Source organism: Triticum aestivum, chromosome 6B (assembly GCF_018294505.1).
Source record: "Triticum aestivum cultivar Chinese Spring chromosome 6B, IWGSC CS RefSeq v2.1, whole genome shotgun sequence".
NCBI lineage: Eukaryota > Viridiplantae > Streptophyta > Magnoliopsida > Poales > Poaceae > Triticum > Triticum aestivum.
In genome coordinates, this window is record NC_057810.1 from 588,765,716 (window position 1) to 588,778,881 (window position 13,166).

Below are 13,166 nucleotides of genomic sequence, written 5' to 3' on the forward strand. Positions count from 1 at the left end.
ATCTTTTAACACAAAATACCCCTAGTCTCGTGGAAGTGCTTTCGAGGTCCCGGGATCAATTACCCATCTTGCCAGCATACGCCAAACCAGCGCATTACGGAAAGGATTATGGAGGAGTCAAACCCGCACATTAGGGAAAGGATTGACGTGTGTTGACCACTAGAATGCAAAGAGATTTGTGTATACGAAGGGTTAAATATTATGTATTCCGCATACAAATAAATTTGAATTTAATTTTTTTAAATGCTTTTAGGCAAAAAAAGCCAAAAATATTGAGAATTTTCAAAACCCGGCTCTTTCGCCCTCGCAGAAAACCCGGTATCAAGAAGAAAAACTTAAGCCAAACACCCAAAAATTCTAAATTATACACTTAGGTTTAAACTTGCCCAGACTTCACAAAATTACTGGCTCCACCTCTGCAACCAGTTAAAGGTGGCCATGTACAGAGCTAGCAAGTTTCCAATCGATTGGCTCAAGGGAAGCTGTCTAATCCACGTACGCTTGTGTCAGATCACGGGCTAACATATCAACTTTGCCCAAGCCAATAGCACTAATCGGCATTTCCTAGGCATACATGCCCTAATTCGCCTCTTACAAGCTGTCAGGCCCTAATCGGCTTGGCCGTAACAGAGGCCGTATTAGGCCTCCTTTGGTTTGGAGGAATTTCATAGGAATTTTAGAGGATAGGATTCTTATAGGATTTTTTTCCTTTAGAGTCTTTTGGTTCATAGGAATGGATTCCTATTCCTACATAGGATTGGTTCCTATCCTCCACATTTCATAGGAAAATAAAAATGAGCCTAGACTCAATGGAAAAATTCATTTGGTGTCAACCAAATGACATCTCGTTTCCTATTCCTACTCATAGGATTTGAGATACATGTCATCTCATTTCCTACAAAATTCCTATTCCTACGATAATCCTATCCTATGAACCAAAAGAGGCCTTATTTGTGAAAATTCTCAAATCTACCGAAAATCCATCTCTGCACTCGAGCTCATCTGCACCTCGCTGACGAAAAAATCAAAACAAATACTGGAAAAATTCAAAAAATTCTAATTTTTTATGCGGTAGAAAATGTCATGAGTGAGGTTCGCTCCAATTTTCAAATTATTTGGACACCGGAGGAGCTTCAGCAAAAAAGATAAATTGGGGGTCTGTAAAAATATTTACTGTTCATGTACTGTCTTGGCCCAATTTGTCTTTTTTGCTGAGAGTTGCTTAGATGTTCAAATGAATTGAAATTTGTAACATGCCTAACGCGTCAAATTGTCTGACGCACAATTTTCTTTGGAATTTTTAAAATTTGTTTTGAATTTTTTACGAATTTTTTTCTAACCGGGAGCAGATGAGCCTGGGCATCGAAACGCCCTACTTCAAATCTATGTATTATTTCTAGAAATTAAGAATGTAAGAGGAAAGAAGGAACCAAACAGAAAAACTGAAAAAGGACGCACACGCGCGTCAATAAGATCCACCTTTAAACCCGCGTGACTCTATATGGTGCATAGGGCGCCCCCTAGCTCCCTTGTGCGCCTACTGGGCTAGCCCATATCGGGCGCGAGGTCCCCCAGTTTATCTTTTTTATTTAATGTTTCTTCATATCCAGTGGAAAATTCGTGAACAACTTTTTGTTCATAAAATTAAAAAAAATCAGCCGTGTTAAAAAATGATCAAGAATTCAATAATGTTAATCGGATTTAAGAAATGTTCATCAAAATTCAAAATTTGTCCATCGAACTAAAAATATGTTCACCAAATTCTATTTTTGTTCTATATTTTCAAAAAAATGTTCATCAAAATAAAATTTTGTTCATTGAATAAAACAATTATTAATCTTTTTTCACAAAAGTGTTCTGAAATACAAATTTTTTTCATCAAATTCAATGTTTGTTCATTGAATAAAAAATGTGTTCATCATTTTTCTAAAAATGTTCTTGAATAAGTTTTTAGAACTTTTTTTGATGCCAAATTATTTTAACATAGAATAAAACCAAAATAGAAAAAAGTAAAACCCGAAAACGAAAATAATATAGGGCGCTCGCCGCCCCATACATGGGCCGGCCCAATAGGGCACCTGTGGGGCTGGAGAGTCCGCGGAGGGCAGTTAGTAAAACCAAACTAAACCAAACTACCTTGATTTGCTAGTTACGTATGGATTGATTCGCTAGAAGGCAGGTTGACCTGAGGCCTGAAGTGTGCGCTAGTTTCTTTGCACTGTCGCCCTTGTACAGGATTTGCAAGTCCGGCGACACGCCGGACTTCCGGTTCCGGCAGGCGGCGAAGTCGACTTGGCAGAAGCTGTCGATCAGGTTGTCGCACCGCTCTGCATGGCGGTAAATAACAGTAACGCCATGGCCGCGACGGCGTCGGAGGTCATGAAGGCTATTGCCCATTGGTTGTTCTATTCTAAGTAGGTCAGTAGGGTGTCGGAGAAGAGGGAGGCCACAGTATGTGCCAGGTAGAAGTAGTGGAAAAAAGGTTGTCCTGGACTGATCGTCGTCGAACTGATCGGCACCGAAAGTTGGTATGTTTTTGCCATATCCACCGTAGCCGAAGGCGATCAGGTAGATCACGAAGTAGAACACACCCATCACCATGCCGGAGTGTGACGCGCATGGCATATGTGTTGTGCCGCAGTGGACCGGATAGATCAGGTACAGGCGCGACAAGAGCGCGAGCAGCTCGACCCCCTGCAGTGTGACAAAAGAGTAAGGGCCTGTTCGCATGGGGGCGGTGGAGGGTGATGGATCTCGAGTAGTATAGGACTTACCAAGGCAAAGATTGCTTGGAAGATGATGCACGTCATGTAACGGCCAAGGTAACAATCACCGAGAAGGGGCAAAAGTGTTAGTCTCTTGTGGTGTTTCTTAGACTTCTGGGTCTGTAATAATAAAGTAGATATATTTCGTTGGTTTGGAGAGAACTGTGCTCTCAGGTTTCTTAGTATGTCCCCTCCCCTCTGTCGCCCCCGCGCGGGCGACCGAGGGGCACTAACCCTAGCCGGCGGGGGGGGGGGGGGGAATAGCCCCCTCAGCAATACACATAGCTCCGTCCCTGCATAAGACGCCCAACATGAACAAAAACTTGTCCACCCGCCCCTTGTTCAAGTCAGGGGGGGGGGGGGGATCTAGCCCGGACGACCGTTAACGGAGGTGGCCTTGTTGACAACGGTGATGATGACATCGCTCATGTAATTGCTGACCGCCTCGGAAGACAAGCAGAGGCGCACCCGAAGCTCTTGAATCCGTCGGGCATCTCCGCATGGAAGAACTCCATCAGGGGCATGTACATCAACACGTCAGACGTTCCCATTACCGCGTACTGCGGCACCTGCCACAAGATGTGCAGTTCGTTGTTGTTTGCCTCTGTCGTGCTGGCTTTCTTCCTGAAGATCTCGACTGTGCCCGCGATGGCCATGGCCAGTGCGCCGAGAACAAGGCCAGCCCCCATTCTCTGCAGGTCGGTAGGTCCGTCCGGGCGTCCGGTGAGCCATGCGAGGAGCCGGCAGATGACCGAGTCGAACACGACTATCGTGTTTGCCACGGTGAGGAGGTTGGACGGAGACATGCTTGAGGGTGGTATTGTGAATGCTCCCTACATCGTGGTTCGCCTCATCGCGCTACCTTGCAAGTAAACTCAAACCAAATTAACTACAACCCAAACCAAGTATGATGCATGGCAAGGTTAAATGCTGTTACTCATGGTAAAAGATGATGATTGCCAAATTAACATCAGGATGCATGAAGATTAGATCATTTTACATATATAAATCATCTCCATAAACATGCACAAAGCTATAAGCCTCACAAAATGCAACATGATATAGTTTACAGAAAAAGACTTGGTCGTTTTCAGGCCAATATTTTTTAAATAATACATTTGTCCATAATTTCTATAAATAATACATAGATTTGAGAATTTACACAAATAATACGGCCTCCGTTTCAGCTAAGCCGATTAGGCTCTGTCGGCTTGTAAGAGGCCCTATACCTGTCGGCTTGAAACCTCGATTTGTGTGACACAAGCGTATATGCATAGGGCAGCGAGCCAATTGACTGGAAATTTGCTAGCTCTGTACATATATGATTCAAAACTTCTGAAGATAATATTTCTCAAACGATGAATCAAAATTTTAATCCGTTAGCACCATCATGATGTGCATGACAAATTCTATAGAAAGAGCCCAATATCATTATTTCATATAAAAATGTATGTCGTGGGACCCACATGTCATAGACAGGAGCTGGGATGATCCATATTTGGTACAAAAATTCTTCAAACACTCATGTCGGGAATTGGCAGCCCAGAGAACCAATCAACGTGTGTATCTGCTATCGTGTATCCCTGAATGGACATGAGCATATGATAATTATGCTAAGCTAAGTAGGACGCCGATGTAGTATTCTAATGGAACGAGAGCACTACTAGTGCACTTGGCACCGATGGAATGAGAGCACTAGTACTAGCGTGCAGCCAAGCCAGCTAAAGGTGGCCATGTACAGAGCTACCAAGTTTCCAATCGATTGGCTCAAGGGGAGCTGTCTTATCCACGTACGCTTGTGTCGGGCTAACATATCGGCTTCGCCCAAGCCAGTAGCAATCGGCATTTCCTAGGCCGACAAGCCCTAATCGGCCTCTTACAAGCCGACAGGCCCTAATCGGCATGGCCGAAACAGAGGCCGTATTATTTGTGAAAATTCTCAAATCTACGTATTATTTCTCGAAATTATGAAAAAAAAATGTATTATTTTTCTAAACAATAGTCGTTTTCAGAACGAGTGAGTGTCACGTATTAAACTGCGCACAGAGCGGGTTTTAGGTGCACTTCTCACATTGGGCCGAAACCGAAGAAGCTGGGCTTGGCGAAAGTAAGACATGCTATTGGTATACAGGAGTCTAGATTTACCTGCAAGACGAAGATCGACGCCATCTGTGTGTACATGACCGTGTAGAAGATGGTGCACATCCAAATAGGTAGGGTCCGCAAGATGATCTTGACTTGCTCCACCTACGTCACCGTGCACAACTTTCATTTATTGCGCGGTTGGCTGCACGCGGCAACCTCGGCTGTGAGTGCCGCTCGGTCCAAGAACCTGGTGAAGGACAAAAATAATTTATTATGAGGCAAACTCTCAAGCATATCTTAGTCAATTAACACTTGCAGACTAATATTGCTAACTGGCCTGGCCTTTTAACACTTGTGTTGGACATTTTCCGAATATGCAATGAATAATTAGTAAAAAATACTTTGAAAAATTTCATAATATACGATGAACATTTTTTTAATAAACGGTGAAATTTTTATATAATATGCAATAAAGAGAAGAAAACATAATTTCTTTTGAAAAAAGAACGTAAAAGGAAAGAAGGAACCAAACAGAAAAATTGAAAAAGGACGCACACACGCGTCAATAAGATCCACCTTTTAACCCGCAGGACTCTGTTGGTTCCTATTCGACGCTTTAAGCGCCCGTTACGCTGGTTCCTATTCGGCGCCTTAAGCGCCCGTTACAGGCATTCCTGCTAATGGGCGCACACCCCACTCCCTTCCTTCGCTACTAATGGGCCGGCCCATATCAACGTTCGCTGTATGTTTTTATAGCGCAAAAAAGGGCGAGGCAAGGAGAATGGAACCCAAGACCTCCCGCTTAGTGAGACGCTGCAACAACCACCGCGCCACCTAGCCAGCTGTGATAGCTTACATATTTTCTATCCTTTCTTGTTTCATCTTACCTTTTTCCATTTCTTTTTTCTCTTTTCTCAAATTTTCTTTTTTCATATCGAGAAATTTTCTTTCTTCACTTTTTGTTTAATGAAAAATGGATGAACTTTTTGTTTACAAATTCAATGAACTTTTTCCATAATCGATGACCCTTTTTCAAATTCGATGAACTTTTTTCAAATCTCGCGTACCTTTTTTCAACTCCGATGAACTTTTTTAACATTTTTTTTATCAAATTCGGTGAACTTTTTTTCAATTTTGATGAATTGTTTTCAAATTAGATGAACATTTTTTGAACGGGTGAACTTTTTTTCGAATTCAATGAACTTTTTTAGAATTCTATGAACTTTTCCTGAATTCGATGAATTTTTTTGAATTCGGTGAACTTTTTTTGGATTAGGTGAACTTTTTTTCAAATTTAATGAACTTTTTTCAAACAGGGTGAACTATTTTTTGAATTCTGTGAACTTTTTTCAAATCTAATGAAAACTTTCCGAAAATCGATGAACTTTTTTCCAGTTTGCGAACTTCTCTTCAGAAATGATGAACTTTTTCGAAAATCTATGAAAGTTTTCTAATCACAATTGTTTTCAAAAAAATTGACGCGATACTGTGCATAGTTATGTGCAACAAAAAACGTTGCAACCATGTTATGTCATGTTCCATGCTGTTTCTAACCACTCAAGGCCCGTAGCTTGACTGGTTAGCGAGCTTTGAAGGTGAAGCTGACTGTGTGAGTTCGAATGCCTATAGTTGCAACTTTTCTTGGGTTTTTTCCGCGCTAGTTTACACTCCCGCGTTTCGCGGGCCGCCCAACCTGCAGGGCGCGTGGGTGCCGGTTCTCCTAGCCGGCGCTTAAGGCGCCGACTAGGAGCTCTCCAGGACTCTATATGGTGCATTTTTTTTGAGAAAGATCTATATGGTGCATATGGCGCCCCCTAGCTCCCTTGTGCGCCTACTGGGCTAGCCCATGTCGGGCGCGAGGTCCCCCAGTTTTTTATTTTTTTTCTTTAATGTTTCTTCATCTCGTTTTTTCTTCTTCATCTCTAGTGGAAAATTGGTGAATAAGTTGTTGCTCATAAAGTAAAATAAATCTTCAGCCGTGTTAAAAATGATCAAGAATTCGACAATGTTAATCGGATTTAAGAAATTTTCATCAAAATTCAAAATTTGTCCATCGAACTAAAAATATGTTCATCAAATTCTATTTTTGTTCACTGTTTTCAAAAAAATGTTCATCAAATTAAAACTTTGTTCATTCAATAAAAAAATTGTTCATCTTTTTTCACAAAAATGTTCTGGAATACAAATTTTGTTCATGAAATTCAACATTTGTTCATTGAATAAAAAATGTGTTCATCATTTTTCTAAAAATGTTCTTTAATATAATTTTTTTTCATCAAGGTCAAAAAATCTTCATCAAATGCAAAAATTTGTTCGCCAGTATTAAAAATGCTCATAAAACTTGTTTTGAATTGAAGAACTATTTTAAAAATTTGCAGTTATTTTAAATTTTTAGAATTTTTTATGCCAAATTATTTTAACATAGAATAAAACAAAAATAGATTAAAAAGTAAAACTAGAAAATGAAAAATAATAAAGGGCGCGCCCCGTCCCACACATGGGTCGGCCCAATAGGGCACCTGTGGGGCTGGAGAGTCCGCCCGGGGGGCGCCTCACGCACCGAATAGAGCTCCCTTTTAACCCGGCCGCAAGTTAGTAAAACCAAACTAGACCAAACTACCTTGATTTGCTAGCTACGTATCGATTGATTCGCTAGAGGGCAGGCTGACCTGAGGCCTGAAGTGTGCGCCAGCTTCTTTGCGCCGTCGCCCTTGTACATGATCTGCAAGTCCGGCGACACGCCGGACTTCCGGTTCTGGCAGGCGGCGAAGACGACTTGGCAGAAGCTGCCGATCAAGTTGTCGCTCCGCTCTGCGTGGCGGTAAACAGCAGTAACGCCATGGCCGCGACAGTGCCGGAGGTCGTGAAGGCTACCACCCATTGGTTGTTCTCTTCTAAGTAGGTCAGCAGGGTGTCAGAGAAGAGGGAGGCCACAATATGTGCCAGGTAGAAGTAGTGGAAAAACGTTGTCCTGGACTGCTCGTCGTCGAACTTATCGGCGCCGAAAGTTGGTATGTTTTTGTCATATCCACCGTAGCTGAAGACGATCAGGTAGATCACGAAGTAGAACACACCCATCACTATGCCGGAGTGCGACCCGCATGGCATATGCGTTGTGCCGCAGCCGACCGAATAAACCAGGTACAGGCGCGACAAGAGCGCGAGCGGCCCGACCCCCTGCAATGTGACAAAAGAGTAAGGCCTGTTCTCACGGGGGCAGTGGAGGGTGATGGATCTCGAGTAGTATAAGACTTACCAAGGCGAAGATTGCTTGGAAAATGATGCATGTCATGTCACGGCTAAGGTAACAGTCGCCGAGAAGGGGCAGGAGTGTTAGTCTCTTGTGGTGTTTCTTAGACTTTTGGGTTTGTAATAATAAAGTAGATATATTTCATTGGTTTGGAGAGAACTATGCTCTCAGGTTTCTTAGTATGTCCCCTCCCCTCCATCGCCCTCGCGCAGGCGATCGAGGGGCTCCAACCCTAGCCGTCGGGTCAATGTTCCTTCCTCTGCCTCCCCTTTGTCCGCGTCGTGGTCGGCGCCGGGCATAGCATGTGTGTGCGACGGCGACGACGGAGGCACTCCTCCCTCTCGCGGGTCATAGGTGAAGCGGGGCGCCCTGGCTCGAGGGTGTCACCCCGATCTGTACTGCGGCGGCGCCGGTCTGGTTCATGACAGTCCAGATCTGGACTACGACGGTGTGACGTCCGACCGGCGTCCTAATGGCGGCTGTGGTGGTAGTGCTGGCGACGACGATGGTTGTGGCGCGGCATGGTGGGCCTGGTGGTCGCGTCAGTGACACCTCCGGTTAGATCCGTTCTGACCGGTGCAGCTGGCGGTGGTGGTCATCTCTTCCGTCAGAGATGGTCGGCCTGCGGCTGGGTGCTCGGATCTCGAGATTCGTCATGTAGTCCCGGCTACGAGTCGGGCAGACATAGTTGTCGGTGAAAACCGAGCCGTTGGCGGAATGGCGGTGTTTTGCGTCGTTACCTTGATGAAGGCATCGTCGTGTAACTGTTGTCGACCCACTTATGTTGCTTCTAGGGAAACCCTAGGATCTGGTCTTCCAGATCGGACGATGGCAGTACTATGGTGTCGTTTCTCTCTCGGGAGCATTGTTTGTAGAGCAGCGTTGGAAGACAGAGCCAGGAGGTGGAGCGGCTTCATCTTGCACGGAGCTTCGGTGGAGCTGTCAAGTCATGCCTGGTTGACAGGTGCTACGCTGAGCCATGCCTGGTTTGGCAGGTGCTACGCACGACAGATCTTTCAGAATCTTTGCGTCTGGACGGTCGAGCGCAGGGGCGGTGGCGCCATTAGGCGCCGTGGTGGCGTCGACGGATGTCCGGACTGGTAAGGATGATGTGGATCTCTCTTCTGAAGATGGGTTAGTGGCTCGATGATGATGGTGCCTTCTAAAACCTATGCATGTGGTGCATGCTTTAGGTAGGCTGCACTGAGTGTTGGTCCTATTACGTTATGTGGATGGATCGGCGATGACACGGTTTTAGATATGGAGAGTGAGAGCACTCCATGTTATCAACTTTGTAGGTGTGAGTGGTGACTTCGGATGGATTGATGTATGTTCATGTCAAACCTTTATGAAATAATTAATAAAGATGGCTGCATGCATTGATTGATGCAGAGGCCGGGGGTCTGACCACCTTTTCTAAAAATAATAAAAAAAAGGTTTCTTAGTCTGCTAAACTAGCTGGGATGATGGTTGCATCGGTGGGTGCTGTGTTTGTGGTTTTGATCCAACTCTGGCTTCTAGCTTTGCCTCATTAATAAAAATGGGGCGGAGAACCCCTTTCATTTATAAAAAAAACGTAACAGTCGCCAAGGATGCTATTGGGCGTGCGCTTGCTCTCGCGAGCGATTTCCGACCAAGCGGTTAGGCTTTATTAGGTAACCACGTCTAAACAGGAATCCCTTTAAATTGGAAGGGGAGAGAGATAACTGGAGAGATTAACCGTGGGAAGAAGGATTATAGAGAATATCTTACATGCCCACGTTGAAATCAGGAGGGCCATAGATATTAGAGGGGAGATTTCTTTAGGCCCATATGAAAATCAGGGGACAGAAAGATTAGAATCACGGGGAGAGAAAGATTGGGATAGAGCGTTGCCACACTCGCTCGTGAAAGAGCGTTTCCGCAATGATTGAGCACATCATGACCGTCCCCGCCCAAACGGTGACATTGTTGGTCGCGTCGCCATTGTTCTGCTGCAGCACCAGCGAAAATAACAACACCAAATTGACTTGTACTCCCTCCGTTTCTTTTTAGTCCGTATATAAAGTTTGGTCAAAGTCAAGCATTATAGAGTTTAACTAACTTTATATTAAAAAATATAAACATTCACAATATGAAATCAATATATTCAGATGCACCATGAAACATATTTTCATACTATATAGTTTTAGTACTGTAGACGTTCATAATTTTTTATATAAATTCGGTCAAACTTTGTGTAGTTTGACTTTTAACAAATCTTATATGCGGAGTAAAAAAAAAATGGAGGGAGTACAATGTAGAAACCCATCGACGCAAAGCACTGGTTCGCTGCACCCCAGCATGAAGAATTCCGTCAGTTACTCACAGTTTTTGTAAAACTCTTATATGTACTAGAAGAAGTTATACGTACTTACCTAGTATCAAGAATGCAGAAGACCATCCTCCTGCTGACACATTTGACAATTGTACATCTTGTCTGGCACCATCATTCGCCGGCTGGCGTTCCACTTTCATCGGCGCCGACTCCCTCTTTTCGTCTTCATCCGTAATAGGACGGATTTCATCTCCATGATATGCGATGGGGTAGAAACGGCGGCGAACAATTTAGTCTACATTTACTCTACTAAAGTCTGATTTTTGACAAAGAGGAGCATGCACATCATCGTCTCAAGCATACCTGGCATGAGGACGACAGAAGACAAACTCCTGACACATTGGACGATAGTACATCTTGTCTGGCACCATCTTTCGTCGGCGGGCGTTCCACTTCCACCGGCGCCGACTCCCTCTTTTCGTCTTCATCCGTAATAGGGCGGATTTCATCTTCGTGATCTGCGATGGGGTAGAAACGGCCGCGAACAATTTAGTCTACATTTACTCTACTAAAAGTCTGGGTTTTGAAAAAGAGGAACATGCACATAATCGTCTCAAGCATACCTGGTATGAGACGCAGAAGACCAAACTCCTGACACATTTGACGATAGTACATTTTGTCCGGCACCATCATCCACCGGCGGGCGTTCCACTTCCACTGGCCCGACTCCCTCTTTTCGTCTTCATCCGTAATAGGGCGGATTTCATCTCCATGATCTGCGATGGGGTAGAACGAGCGGGCAAGAATAAGTTTAGTCCACATTTACACTAATAGAAATCTTCATCTCGGCAAAAATAATGTTGCACATAACTGGTCTCAAGCATCCCATTGTTAGAGTATAGGAAGAAATGAAGCATTCTCAGGGCGTATGGATCTGAGCTGTTGGATTAGTTGTCCAAACTGATCGGAGCTATCGGATCTTTGTCTGGATCGATCCTGGCCATTGGATCTTCGTTTGGATCGATCCTGGCCGTCGGACCGAACGAAACACTGCTGCAATGAACAGTGTGGTGCCACCGCCTGTAAATCCCATGCCCCACCGAGGGCATTCTCGTATTTTCAAACGCAGGCGTATAAAAGGCCGCTCGCCCGTTCGTAACCCTAGCCGCCTCTTTCCTTTCCCTCTCCCCAGCCCTCGCCCCTCGCCCCGACTCCCCTATCTCTTCCCCCGTCCCTCACGCCGCAACCCTGCCTCCTCTCCCCCCTGTTGCCGCCGACCACCCATGCCCGCCGATAACCCGCAAGTATACGGGATAGTTGTAGCCTCTTTCGATAAGTAAGAGTGTCGAACCCAACGAGGAGCTAAAGGAAGAACAAATACTCTCTCAAGTCCTATCGGCCACTAATACGACTCTACGCACGCTTGATGTCCGCTTTATCTAGAACAAGTATGAAACTAGAAGTACTTTGTAGGTGTTGTTTGATAGCTTTGCAAGATAATAAAGAAAGCGTAAATGAAAAGTAGGGGCTGTTTAGATAAAGATGCAAATAAAGTAAATATAGCGAGTGTGGAAAAGTGGTGGTAGGATTTGTGGAATTGTCCCTAAGCAATTGACTATGTTACTAGACCGGTAATCACTATTGCAATTCTATTTGAGGGAGAGGCATAAGCTAACATACTTTCTCTACTTGGATCATATGCACTTATGATTGGAACTCTAGCAAGCATCCGCAACTACTAAAGATTCATTAAGGTAAAACCCATCCATAGCATTAAAGTATCAAGTCCCCTTTATCCCATACGCAAACAACCTACTTACTCGGGTATGTGCTTCTGTCACTCATGCCACCCACCATAAGTAAATCATAAACATATTGCAAACCCTACAGCGGGAATCCCTCACGCTTGCGCGACACAGAGAGCACCATAGGACAGCACCAATAATAAAACATGCAACTCAAACCAATCATAGCAATTCATCAATCACCGATAGGACAACGAAAATCTACTCACATCATAGGATCAACACATCATTGGATAATAATATGAAGCATAAAGCACCATGTTCAAGTACAGGGTACAGCGGGATGCGGGAGAGTGGACCGCTGAATATAGAAGGGGGAAGGTGATAGAGATGTTGGTGAAGATGACGGCAGTGTTGGTGTAGATCGCGGTGATGATGATGGCCCCGACGGTGTTCCGGCGCCACCGGAAGCAAGGGGGAGAGAGCCCCCTTCTTCTTCTTCCTTGACCTCCTCCCTAGATGAGAGAAGGGTTTCCCCTCTGGTCCTTGGCTCCCATGGCGTGGGAGGGGCGAGGCCCCTCCGAGATTGGATCTATCTTTCTGTTTTTGCGTTCTCAGATTCTACCCCTTCACTGTTTCTTTAATATCCGGAGATCCATAACTCCGATTGGGGTGAATATCTCGCCCAAATTTTTCTCATAAAATTAGCTTTCTTTCGGCAAAAGAAGGGCATCAATCGCCTTACGGGTGGCCCACGAGAGTGCCAGGCGCGCCCCCTGTCTCGTGGCCACCTCGGACACCGTTTCACGTTGATTCTTTCTCCGGAAAATCTCAAATATTCCAAAATAATTCTCCGTCCATTTCTATCCCGTTTGGACTCCGTTTGATATTGGTTTTCTGTGAAACATAAAACATGCAACAAACAGGAACTGGCACTGGGCACTGGATCAATATGTTAGTCCCAAAAATAGTATAAAAAGTTGCCAAAAGTATATGAAAGTTGAAGAATATTGGCATGGAACAAT

At 44.5% G+C, this 13,166-nt stretch overlaps 1 pseudogene; it reads right to left on the minus strand.

Moving 5' to 3' along the window:
* Nucleotides 1-3,131: 3,131 nt before the first annotated feature.
* Nucleotides 3,132-11,218, minus strand: LOC123139435 (protein NRT1/ PTR FAMILY 7.3-like; annotated as a pseudogene).
* Between the last annotated feature and the right edge of the window lie 1,948 nt (nucleotides 11,219-13,166).